Source organism: Tachysurus fulvidraco, chromosome 4, assembly GCF_022655615.1.
Source record: "Tachysurus fulvidraco isolate hzauxx_2018 chromosome 4, HZAU_PFXX_2.0, whole genome shotgun sequence".
Taxonomy (NCBI): Eukaryota; Metazoa; Chordata; class Actinopteri; order Siluriformes; family Bagridae; genus Tachysurus; species Tachysurus fulvidraco.
Window position 1 is genome coordinate 3,342,572 of NC_062521.1, and position 13,552 is coordinate 3,356,123.

Here is a 13,552-nt window from a genome sequence, read left to right on the forward strand (position 1 = left end):
TTTTTTCCCACAGCAGCCATCTCTAATGAGAGAAGTGATGAAACCGCGTCAATAGCCATCAAAAAACCAAACGACTTCCTCCGTACACGTTTCACTTCCTGCTTATGCATCTGAGCGGCACTGAAATGGCCGGGCCTGTGCGTGAGAGCCGTGCACACAGACAGTCCTTGCCACAACCTCCAGACCGGAAAAGGCAGCACTCACAATACTTAACCGTTTCTCACTTCTGCTGTCTCTGAAACACACACACACACACACACACACACACACACACACACACATTGTCTGACGGCGCGCTCGAAATGGGATTGTTTTGCTGCTGATGCGAGACTGGATTTTTTTTTTAATGTCTGCAAAATTTGCCAGATGCCTCAGCAAAACAGGAATTGATACAGATCTGTCTCAGTCACACACACTCACTCACATACATAAAATTGTGTGTGTAAAACAGATGATACAGGAAGTAAAGAAGATCTAATGCAGACAGTCTTTATCTCGCTCGATTGTCAACAGGAAAGTCACAAAGACACTATGGCTTGTATTTTATATCAGGTGTTTCTTCAATTAGAGTGAATCTTCAGTGTTGATAAGTTTTGAGACAGCAAATAGATGAGTGAATGACCGTAATCATTACACCTTATGAAAGCCAAGCGATAAGAAACATTTGTGGCAGGCCTTGGGTCAGGCTTAGTGTAATGGTCAGTGCCAGGGATAGATTCAAGTTTAAAGCGTTCAAAAGATTTCATCTAATATTTAACAATCGTGTGTGCAATTGTCTGTGTGTTTGTGTGTTTGTGTGTGTGTGTGTGTGTGTGTGTGTGTGTGTGTGTGTGTGTGTGTGTGTGTGATGGATGTGCTGTTTTTCTCATTCTTAAACCTAAGGTCTACGAGGGAGCCACGCTGTCGACCGCAATCCTTAAACATACTGATTCATCTCTCTCGTTCTCTCCTCACCCCGTCAGTGCATTCGTTTACTCACTCGCTCGGTCGTTTGTTCATTATGTAAATCGTGACTCACCCCGGCTCGCTGAGGGAGCCTGCAAGAATTCAGAGTTCTCATGAATTATCTGCGGGTTTTTCCACGAATCACTCAGCCATCACGTCTGTCAGACAGAAACAAGGATAAATGGCAGCCAGAAAAGATTCAAAATCTAGTTTTATTTATGATAATGCCTTCTTTCCCTGGTCACTTGAGCAGTGCTGTAGACGGGAGATCCCCCAAATTCTTTCATGGAAATGTTGAGTAAAATGACCAAATCGAGCTACACTAAGATGGTTGATTTTTACTCAAAATGACCAAGTTCTGTATTTGTGCATTAACCATGTATTAGTTTGCAGGGTGGTGGTGGTGGTGGGTTGGGTGCTTGCAGGCTTAGGCATAGATTACTGAAAGGTGCACAGCATATACATTATGCATAGGTTATTTCCATTTCTTATTTTTCTCCCTGAAAAATTTCTACTTGTCAACTTTATGTGGTTTGGGAGATTTCCTAATCCAGAGAAGGTCATGTTTATCTCATGTATACAACTGAGCACTTGAGGGTTGTGGGCCTTGCTCAATATTGAAAATGAAAATGCTCTTTAATGAGTTCAGTTTGACGTCATGCCACAGACACTGATAGGGAAACACTTCCCCGACAAGACCTCGTGAACTTTTACACTTGCAAGAGATGTTTGAGATCACCACCAGCTCCACCACAGTGAGCACTGGAGAGTACCTGACTTACTAAAAAAAGATTGGTGCATCCATTTCCAGCATTGACAGATTGAAACAAACCTCCCATAATGGAAATAGAAGTACTTTTTTACATTTGCATTTACGCCATTTGGCAGATGCTCTGGATAAGTTTCAGGAAGAGGTACAGTATGTCTAAGAGTGTCAGTGACTCAGCTTTTCGGGCATCTAGGTGAAGTTCATTCCACCACCTCGGTGCCAGAACAGAAAAGAGTCTTGCTGTATACTTACCCTTTACCCTGAGAGATGGTGGGACCAGTCGAGCATAAGATCGTTGTGCATGGATATTACAAGATTCTGACCAGTTCAGTTTATTGAGTTTTAACTGAAGAGCTGTAGTCATCTATACAGACAAACAAAAGCACAAATGCTCTATTTTTGGTCCAATTGTTTACCTTATGGCATTCCTATGTGTAGGAGAAAAGAGCTTCTACTATTCACCAAGAGTTTATGGGAAATCGTGGCCTAATGGTTAGAGAGTTTGTCTCTTAACCCTAAGGTTGTGGGTTCGAGACTCGGGCCGACAGTACCACGACTGATGTGCCCTTGAGCAAGGCACCGAACCCCCCAACTGCTCCCTGGGCGCCATAGCATAAATGGCTGCCCACTGCTCCGTGTGTGTGTTCACTGCTGTGTGTGTGCACTTTGGATGGGTTAAATGCAGAGAAAGAATTCTGAGTATGGGTCACCGTACTTAGCTGTATGTCACCTCACAACGTCACATCAAATGCAACAGTCGTGGCCTAATGGTTTGAGAGTCTGACTCGTAACCCGAAGATTGTGGGTTCGAGTCTCGGGCTGGCCATGACTGAGGTGCCCTTGAACAAAGCACCGAATTCCCCAGCTGCTCCCCGGGCGGCGCAGCATAAGCTGCCCACTGCTCACTGCTCCGAGTGTGTGTTCACGGTGTGTGTGTGTTCACTGCTGTGTGTGTGTGCACTTTGGATGGGTTAAATGCAGAGAACAAAATCTGAGTATGGGTCACCGTACTTAGCTGTATGTCACTTCAAATTGCAAGGGTCTTCAATGAATCAACAAGGCCCCTTTGTAAGTCCAGTTATTAAATGTTCTACATCCGATAGTGTCTTAACAAACAAAGTATATCATAGAAATATATCAATAATTCCACACTCCGTGTCTTTCCTGATGCAGTTTGGCTCTTCAGCACCCTCCTGCCCCACTCCTTCCAGCACCCTCCTGCCCCAATCACATGATCTGCATTTAACTAAGCAAACCAAATCAAACACCATCCACCATTACACACAGCTGAACTTTATAGCATATCTTCTGGACTGATCGAATCTCCTTGAATATTGCTATGAGTTTCATAATTGCCAGCTCATGCTGTGCCTGCAATAAAAAAAGGACAAAAAAAATGGCTCATGGCTAATTAAAGCATTTAATTAGTAAAAAAAATATATTTTATAATCCTGTATTTGCTTTATTGTAATTTTGTAAAAGGGCTTTTTGGGTGTTATTTGGAAAATGTAAATATTACAAGCAGAATAAGGAACTTTAAGAAATACGCATGAACAAATTTATGCTATGATTACGAATATCATAAAGCAGGAAGTAATCATAAATATGCTGTATACACAACCTATTCGAACTAAGGAGACTAGAATACACCAGAACAGACACCACAGACGGACAAACCTCAGGAGACAGACAGATGCAACGTTAAATATGTCTTTAAGATCACATTTAGTAACATTTAACTAAATATAACAAGGACAACAACAACGTTTTTTCTTCTAGCGAGTCATTATGTACATTTCAAGGGCATGTTTTCCCTAGTATAAGAGAATGCTTTTTTTTATGTAAGTGTACACACACACTGCAAAAAGAAGGGAGAAACTAGAGAGAGAGAGAAATTCACAGACACCCACACATCTCACTGACGGAAACCAGATCTGAGCTTGTCACGAAAGTGGTGTCTGCGTGAATGTCAACCGATGCAGAATTCCGCACGTTGTACTCTGCAAAACTATCTCTCTCTCTCTCTCTCTCTCTCTCTCTCTCTCTCTCTCTCTCTCTCTCTCTCTCTCTCTCTCTCTCTCTCTCATTCTCACACATATACACACAGTTCCCCTCATTCGCAGAGAAGCAAAGCCTCTAACCACAACCACAGGGCCTCAGCAAAGCACCTGTCTCCATGACAGAAACACACAAAGTGTGTGACTGCAATAGCTGACAACGTTGTGAGAAAATATGTGTAAACAGCCCTGTTACAAGACTAGAAGGTCACACAAGGAAAAAGCGATATAAAATGTTTTGGTCAATTGTTGGATTAGTTAAAAGATGTAGCACTTGACTGCTACAAACTGAGAAACATGGGGGGAAAAAAAGAGATCGACATGCAAGTCAAACTGAGAATAAATTTAAACTCAGGTGTGTTTACTGTAGCACAGTTCACATTAGGACAGAGAGCTGTAGTAAATATGAAAATGGAGATGTGTCTGTGAGCGATCAAGCACATGATCGGTTGCTAAACTGATAATCGTGTCTTGCTGTGTCGGTAACGTGAGACCTCGCATTGTTTTGCATGTCTATGTCTGTAGTTGTGTGTGTGTATTTGCGTGTACGTACACATATCTACGTATGCATGCAGGGTTTCAAGACTGTGTGCGCATGCTGTACTTTTCTAAGGGCCTATTTAAAGCGAACAAGAGTAAAGCGTGGGAAACGTTGTAAACCCTGTGGTCATAGAGAGAAAGAAAAAGTAAGATCATTCAAAGCACTTTATTCACACTGATAAAGCAAAAAAAAAAAAAAATCAAAAAATCAAAGTATGTTAAAAATAAGATGCTTCAAAGTGTTAGCATCTAACAGTGACACAACAAGAAGACTACCACAAACACCACACAGACAGGAACCTGCTGGAATTCACTTTTGAGTGAATTTCATTTGAGTAGGATTGAGAAATACAGCTCTTTATCTCTTCATCAGGTGTTAAGAAGAGGTTACATGGGGTGTTACCTCAGCTGTTCCTGTGTTCAGAAGGTTAAGTCTGTGTAACCTCAACTGCTCAACATTAGGCCTGAATTATATTCAGTATTACATAGAAATCACTTCTGAATCAATACCCGAGCTTGTGATGCTTTGCAGATTATTCTGATTTGACTACTGCAAATTCCAGCAAATCAATTTGTATGAAAAAAAAAAACTTTAGAAAAGATTAGGAGTCGTACTATTTCCACGGCTGTCAATTGTCACTCATTGAGAGTGACAGTCACACATTTCTGTCTTTTCTCACGCTCTCCCGCCACACATTGTATTTCTCACGCAGAAAAAACGTACTATTTATCATATATTTAATACGCCGCAGTACCCAAAATGTATCTGTCCGCAACGCTGTCTCTATGGAACCGGGCAGGAATCAAGCGTGTCTCCCTTGGAGTTCTTAGTCGAGTCTGACACTTATCAGCCAATCAAAAAAAAAAAGAGGCTACACAATAGCCAATCAGAAAATAGCACTATTGTATCTGGGTAAGATTTAACGCAACAACCATTGAAAAAAAAGCAGATCCTGTAAATGTTCAGCATCATCCTCGTTCACCCACAGAGAAAACCACTGGAGCTGCGAGCATCACTTTGAGCACAGAGTAATTCATGATCTCGTATTTTAATGTTACAATAAATTCACAACTTGTTTGACACAAACAATGACATTGTGACTGCTGTTAGAGACGTTTCCCAGATAATCAGCATGAGTTTTTCATGAGTGTCTGTAACTTAGCCAACAGTTTTACAGCCTGTTCACGACAACACCTGCTCAGAACGAGTAGTGTAGGCCAGTGGTTCTCAAACTGGGGGCCCTGAGATGGTGCCAGAAAACATCTGAGTAATAGAGGCCCCTGGTTCCTTTTTTCAAAGGTGACTGGATTGAACTAATTTGGGAGGCTATCAAAGATCGCAGCCTTGGTTTTAGTGCTTCCACATTCTAATGCTGATGCCCAGAGGTTATTTTCGATTGTCGGTTTGAACAAAACCTCAACACGACACAGCTTGTCTCTGGACGGGAAATTGTCCTCAATCATGACCCTAAAAATGGCTGGGCTCGAGCCGAACTGTTTTAAATAGGAGCAACATTACAAGTGATGAAGGAGTCCAAAAAGGCAACACTTACAATAAACACCACCAGTCATAATCTCTCTCTCTCTCTCTCTCTCTCTCTCTCTCTCTCTCTCTCTCTCTCTCTCTCTCACACACACACACACTCACACACACACACACACTCACACACACACACACACACACACACACACACACACACACACACACACACACACACACACACACACACACACACACACACACACACACACACAAATTAATAAATGGAAATTGAATAAATACCTTGTATTTGGTTAAATTGTGCTCAGTGATCCTTATACCAATCACAACACACTCGGTGTTTTATTTATTTATTTATTTATTTATTTATTTATTTATTTATTTATTTATTTATGTTTTGGTTGGTTGGAGATGTCACTCTTGCCTGTCTTCAAAACCTGAGAGCCCTGCATTTTTAACATGATTTGTATAAAGTTGAATACAATCAACATTCAAATTTGTATGAAAAGCTTGGATTTGCGATATTTCCCTGTTTTACAGCTCCTATACTGGCACAGGTTTACTTTTATGTGATCTGTTTGTAGTTACAATTACTGTTCTGGAACATTCTGTATGCCGTTCCCACAGTTCCCAAACTTGCCTATATCCTACTCTTGAATATAACGAGACAAAAAAAAAACAAAAAAAAAAACAGGCAGCTTGTCATGTTACAGAAAAATCCATCCATCCTGAAGACTTTTCCGTGTCAGAAACCAGTATTAATAAAGAGCTGACACTGGAGACTCCTTCCAATAACTGCACTGTGTCAGTTGACATTCAGGTCTCTGTGTAAGTTCTCTCTCACTCACTCATTTTCCGCTTATCCGAACTTCTCAGGTCACGGGGAGCCTGTGAGATCTCAGGCGTCATCGGGCATCGAGGCAGGATACACCCTGGACGGAGTGCCAACCCATCGCAGTGCACACACACACTCTCATTTACTCACACACACACTACGGACAATTTTCCAGAGATGCCAAACAACCTACCATGCATGTCTTTGGACCGGGGGAGGAAACCGGAGTACCCGGAGGAAACCCCCGAGGCACGGGGAGAACATGCAAACTCCACACACACAAGGTGGAGGTGGGAATCGAACCCCCAACCCTGGAGGTGTGAGGCAAACGTGCTAACCACTAAGCCATCGTGCCCCACCCCCTCTGTGTAAGTTATTAGTATATACTGTAAATATTAATATAAACCTTTTATTTGACAGGCACTTCTGTTAGAGCTGCTGTTTTAGAAAGCTAATGAATGCATTCTGACTAATTGGAGCTCAGCAATCAGTCAATTAACTTGATATAACAATCACCAATTAACTTGGAAAAAGAAGTCGTGTTTGATATATAAACAAATCAAAACATCTCTTGCTCACGAAGGCTGTTCAGATTTTAGCCCGGAGAGTGTACGAGTTTTAACCTTCAGAACCGATCGACTCTGCTGTCCGTTGTGATAAGAGTGTGTGGAAGATGAAAAGAGAAAAAAGAAGGGAGGGGGGAGCAGAAGAAAGAGAGAGTGAGAGACGAGGGGAGGTTTTACAGCTGGGGAACAGGACGACTATGATATTTAACCCTGTCTCAGTCTCACCTCATTCAACATGATAATGAACATGAGTCAGAGATGAAGAGAACTATCCATACAGAGAGAGAGAGAGAGAGAGAGAGAGAGAGAGAGAGAGAGAGAGAGAGAGAGAGAGAGAGAGAGAGAGAGAGAACATGAAAAAGGCATGTTGTAAATTACATAGACTATAGTGTTACCACATACAGTACCATATTATACCATACTTTACAGAAGGTTTGGTCTCTCTCTCTCTCTCTCTCTCTCTCTCTCTCTCTCTCTCACACACACACACACACACACACACACACACACACACACACACACACAAACACACACATTGATCACGACCTCAGCTAGTCACTCATTTACTGAATCACTTTCTAAAGGGTTGGTTTTTGTCCAGTTTTGTTCTGACACATGATTTGTCATTGCTCCTGATGTTATATCAGCCTGACCTCGCACACAAAAATATAAACACAGTGAATTTCTTGGACTTCATAAGGAGTTGTGTGAGAATTCTTGACAGCGAACGTGACTTAAAAGTGCACATGTTTATCTGTTTTGCTTATTAGAACTTTCAAACTGACCAAAGGTAGAGGTGACTTCCTCCTTCATCTTTACTCATTCACCCTGTCCACTCACACACAAGTTCAATCTCAGATTTTCCCTCTTCTCTTTGTAGCTAAACCGAGAGCAACCTGTGTTTGGAGATGAGAACTTTGGGCAAATATGAAACCAGGTCACATTCACCACATGCTTTACCATGGAACACACACACTTACACACAGACCTATGCATGTGGAACACTCAGCTTGTGGGCTGATCACTACCCAGAATGCACGCAGAATCTGCCTGTGGCTGGGGGCATTGAGCCATAGCTTTCTTTCTTTACAAATTTATTTTTAAAATCACACTTTAAAAACAAGCTTCCAGTGAAACCGTGTGCTTTTCACTTACTGAGAATTGGTGACTTATGCGTTGGTCTAAAATACAGATTGTTTTACGTACATACAAGCACATTTACACTTCCTCAGAGCAAAAAACTACACTTTGTGGTATCTAATTACAGTACAATATCCTCTGGGATATTTTTAAGGTTAGTTTTCATACGCCTCTGTACGCCTACAAACTACTTTCAGAAAAATGAGATAAAGTTCAGGATTCTACCTCAGGGAAAACCCATGAAGGTTTTATTTCTAACCCTATAACATCAGGCAGATCAGACAGTAGAAGGTTAAAAACTGTTATGCAACTATTCCTTAAAGCCTTAATAAAGCAAATGATTCATTTTGGTGGATGTCAATTTAGAGATGTCTATCAGCATAACACACATGTCTTTGGACTGGTGGAGAAAGCCAGAGTGCCCAGAAGAAACCCCATGATTTGATAAATTGTTCCTAACCTGAGCCTGGGGGCAGAGTGAATCCTGCCCCGATACAACATTAACATTTTATGTATTTTCCACTGTGGAGGTAAGTGGGGCATTGCGCTTGCTGCCTCATGACTGTGTTACCAGAAACCTAGAAAGTTGAGCAAATTAAATCTGCTATATCTCAGTTGATGAGCTCGGCAGGAGAACTGTATCATAAGGAGACATGAATCAACACTTCAGTCCCTGTTCACCAGCTTATACGTGTCTGGAAACTCGAGCACATCCTCAGCGTTAATACAGTAAATACATCAGACAGACACACACACGCTGTTACAGGGATTATCTCTTATCCAGATGGTTACACATGTTCTGTCTGCTCATTAGGCCTAAACAAATCCATGTGTGTGTGTGTGTGTGTGTGTGTGTGTGTGTGTGTGTGTGTGTGTGTGTGTGTGTGTGTGTGTGTGTGCGTGTGTGTGTGTTTGTGCAGGACCTCTCAAGATGCACCTCTGTATATGTCCCTCTTGCTTTTTTTACCATTCCATGTTCTTTCATTTTCATTGCTTTATCGTCTTCTCTCTGTCACTCTTAGTTTAAGTCTCAGTGACGTTAATCAGAAACGATCTGAAAATGATGCTTGAGGTTTTCACACCACACATAAAAATCAATAAAACAAAAGAAAGCCCACATGAAACCTCGGTATACCTCCTCCCCGACTCCGTCTCTCTTGTTCTTTTCTCGTTCTTTGTCTCGTTCTCAGTGCTCTGTTGCACACTCTCACATTGTTCTCTGCTATCACCGTGTGAGGATCTAATCGAAAAACACTGCACCCTCACTTTTGGAAACAATGGCATCAGATCATCAGATAAGCCAGAGCCCTGAAGGGTAATTTGCGTGCATGCTGCAAAAGAATCGCTGTTCCGGCATTGTTTGAGAGACACAGAAAACAGAGAGGAAACATTTTGAGATATGTTTGATATTGCACACATCCTCATGCAGTGCATCGTGATGTTCGTGCTCCATAACTTTACCACCCATCCCAACCCCCCAACCTTTATACACACACCGAACTTTGTGTGCACGCACACTCAAAACACCCGGGTGCTTATAAATACAACATGCGTGCAATCATACTGCATTTAGGCTGATACAGTGCACAAGAGAGAGCACACTTCAACATCCTGTCCTATGCTAGCATTTACCCATATGTCTGGCACATACAAAACCTCTGTCTGAACCACAGGAAATCAACAGGGAACGGCATAATCACACACACGCACTTGTGCACACACATACACACCAATTCTCATGCTCGACGTACCAGACATATTTGCAGCCATCGAACATGTACATTTATATGTAGGATTTATTTAAATAAATGCATGCATGTGTAAAGCAAAAATGACAGCTTGGCAGCTTGGCAAAAAAAAACAAAAAAAAAAACAACAACAACAAAAAAATCAAGCTCACAAAAACAAGATTTGTGACGGATTCTTTCAGAGAAGTGCCAGCCTGTTTTTGTTCATTTCACACACTTATGAAACTGAGAGAACCCAAGCACATGCACACATGGTGATACAAATGTGAGAAAAGGGGAAAGGAAAGCTAAATGAGTGGAATATCAAGAAACACATCGGTTACGGTGCCTTGGTGCATCGACAAGAACAACAAAAAAGTAAGAGAAGAAAAAACATTCCCGCTGTGTGCTACGATGCACGTTTGAAGTGTGTTTGCTGGCAGCGTGGAGGTTGGAGGTTGGCGGTGGAGGATGGCTTTTTGGGTTTCTGGCTCAGATCTGGTCTGATCTGGTCTGGTTTTGGGGAAACGTGTGCTGGTGAGAGCTGAGGTCGGCCCTGCAGAGAGCTGAAACCAACACGAGAGGAATTTGCATAAGCCAACTTGAGTGAAAAGTTAGAACTGGTTAAGGTTAAAGTGAAGGGTGTGGTTAATGTGGTAGCTATTTTTGTATGTGTAATATAATATAACAACATTTTGGCTTATCAGAATTTGTAGAAATTTGGTGTTAAGTTTTTTGTAGACTCACTCTATTCTTTTTTTTTTTTTCTTCGTGCTGTGACCTTGAGTCTGATGAGTGTTTAAACAGTTTAAACTTAACCTTTGTCAGGTGAAAATGTATTTCTCCTTATAAAATTAGATCCCATATCGAAGTTAATAAACTGCACCAAGACTTTATAAAGCTATATGAAGTTCATTTTTTTCATTAAGTCATTCACTAATTCAGTTGCATGACTAAAGTGATTGTGTAGAGATTGTAAACTTGTGTTTTTTTTACTTATTTAGAACAATTTCTCATCCCGATCTAGACACAGTGAATGAATCGTCAGAGTGGTTTGAAATCTAACCAGCACGGACTATAAATATGTCATTTGCGAAAGAGCTTTTTGGTGTTCGTTGTAAGCAGGCCATGATAAAGCATTGCCTGTGGTTCAGCACAACTCCGTCTAAACTGTTTTATAAATCGTCTTTCTTCTAACTGGTGGCTCGAAGCTCCTAGTGAAGATGAGCTATATATAAATATGTAACTATATACTCTCGTCGTCAACTTTATTAGGAACCCCCAACTAGCTGATTAGATATTGTACCGTTTTCCTATTAAATTAGACAGTGCGTCTGTCATTTAGAATCTATTAAGAAAGTCTGTCACTTAAGCGGCATTAAGATTTAAGATAATAAATATTTATAAGATAAATAAAAAAGTTAACAAATAAACAAATAAAGAAATAAACTCAGCAGGTTATGTGCATTAAGCAGAATCGACTCTCGCATGTAGGATGTCGTGCGAAGGACATGCTGCGAGTGTGAGAAAGAGGAAGGATGATGGTTTGAGTGCAACTCTGTGGAAAGGGGAGGGGGAAGGTGGTAAACATGTCTAGTTCTCTCTCTCTCTCTGTCTCTCTCTCTCTCTCTTTCTCATTTTCTCCCAATCTGTCTGTGAAACTTTCGATCAGGACGGCTTTAATCGTTACTTATAGTTATTATTTTACTAGGTCAATGATTCTGTTTTTTATACTTGTAAAACAAATAAAGCTGCACCACTTTTCAAATGATTGACATGCAAAAGTTTGTGTGTGCAACAATTGAGGCTGAAATAGAACAGGGACTGTCCTGGTTGTGGCCTAGATCTGCCGAAGTGGTCTGTATGTGCGTCCATTTTGCATCATGACTAAAAAAAAACACTGTATCAAAAAAAAAAACAACAACATCATTATAAAAACAGTATAACGTCGGGGTAAATAGAGTACTTCACACAAAAGACTAAAATGAGACATTCTGAATCAAAAACATATTTATGTTATAGCAGAATTTGTGTTTAAATGAAATGATTCAGCAAAAAAAAGCTCGACCAGACCATTAGCATAGGGTACATTTAGCAACTTCACAATAACGAAAATAAAAATAATTTACACAGGACACATAACTGAAGTGCAGAAGGTTATGAAACTAAACAGACTACTCATCTTGTCTGATTTCTCCCATTATTATCAGTAGTGCTGATTTAGCCATTAGCATCATCACCTTTTAGCCACATGTATTTTCCCTGGGCTAAAACGTGTCAAGCGAGGACGGCTACTGAACCTCACCGTCCCTCGTCCGCCCCTTCGCTACATTCCCTTCTTTATGAGTTGCACATGGGGAAGCCTGCAATTTTTATGCCACAAAATAAGCCCCTGTGCAGCTGTGCTAGCAACCGCATGTGCTAGCCACCGCCCGGCTCAGCTCCACCCGTGGGGCGGAGGGTCACCGGAGTTATATTAAGCTTAAATACAGGGGCTCGATAAACAAGGGCACGAAAAAATTCTTTTCCCTAACCCCAGTGTTGCTTTGGACCATTCTCGATGGCGGTTAGCACGGGACGCTGCTAAGAAACGGACTTGCAAAATACAGAGCAGATGGTGTTTGTCCCGGTCCCCATCTTCACGTGGGATTCATAAGCCCATAAACAGCTAAAGCTATGCCTGACCTGGTCTCATAAAGCATTCAAATGCACAGATCTACACAAAAGGAAAGTGGAAAAATCAGGACATTTACATGAAAAAGATCTCAAAATATTATGAGACCATTATGTGACCTGACCTTTTATGATATTTAACAATTCACATGAAAATTCATGTTCAGTCGTGTCAGATCTCTTTGATACGTTTAAAAAATAGACCGTTTAGCTAAAGTCACACTTAAAGTCCACACTACGGCCTAAGATCCCCCCTCCCAACTCTCACCTACAGGCTAGATGTCCCCTACCACACGGGAGTGTGAAGGCTGACACGTGCTTCTTCTGAGGCATGTAAAGCTAACTACTCTATCTTTTTTCAAACTGCTGCTCATGCTGCCTCACACGGCAGAGTAGCACACTCAGAGGAAGTTGCTATCCGCCCTCTTCTTCATATGTGAGCCCACAGGTGTCCACGATTGTCTAATATCACTGTAATTGACAGGTGACAGAGTGGGTATTCCATCCCTTTCGTTCAGAAAGCATGGTCAATTTTGCCCTCCTTCGACTCCCAGCCAGTTGGCACAGTCAAGCTTTAAACTCAGTCTCCTGAAAATTATGCTTTACTGTTACACCGCTATTGAGCCAGGGTCTAATTTAAAACATTGGTAGGATTGGTTGGTTATGAGCATGGTTATGAAAATGAGCTCATTATCAACCATACCAGCATATATCTACGTCTGCTCGTTGTTGGTTAGGATCATTTCTTGTCTTGACTGAGATTTGTTTTACCTCTGTAGATCCTGCAGAAAGCAATTTT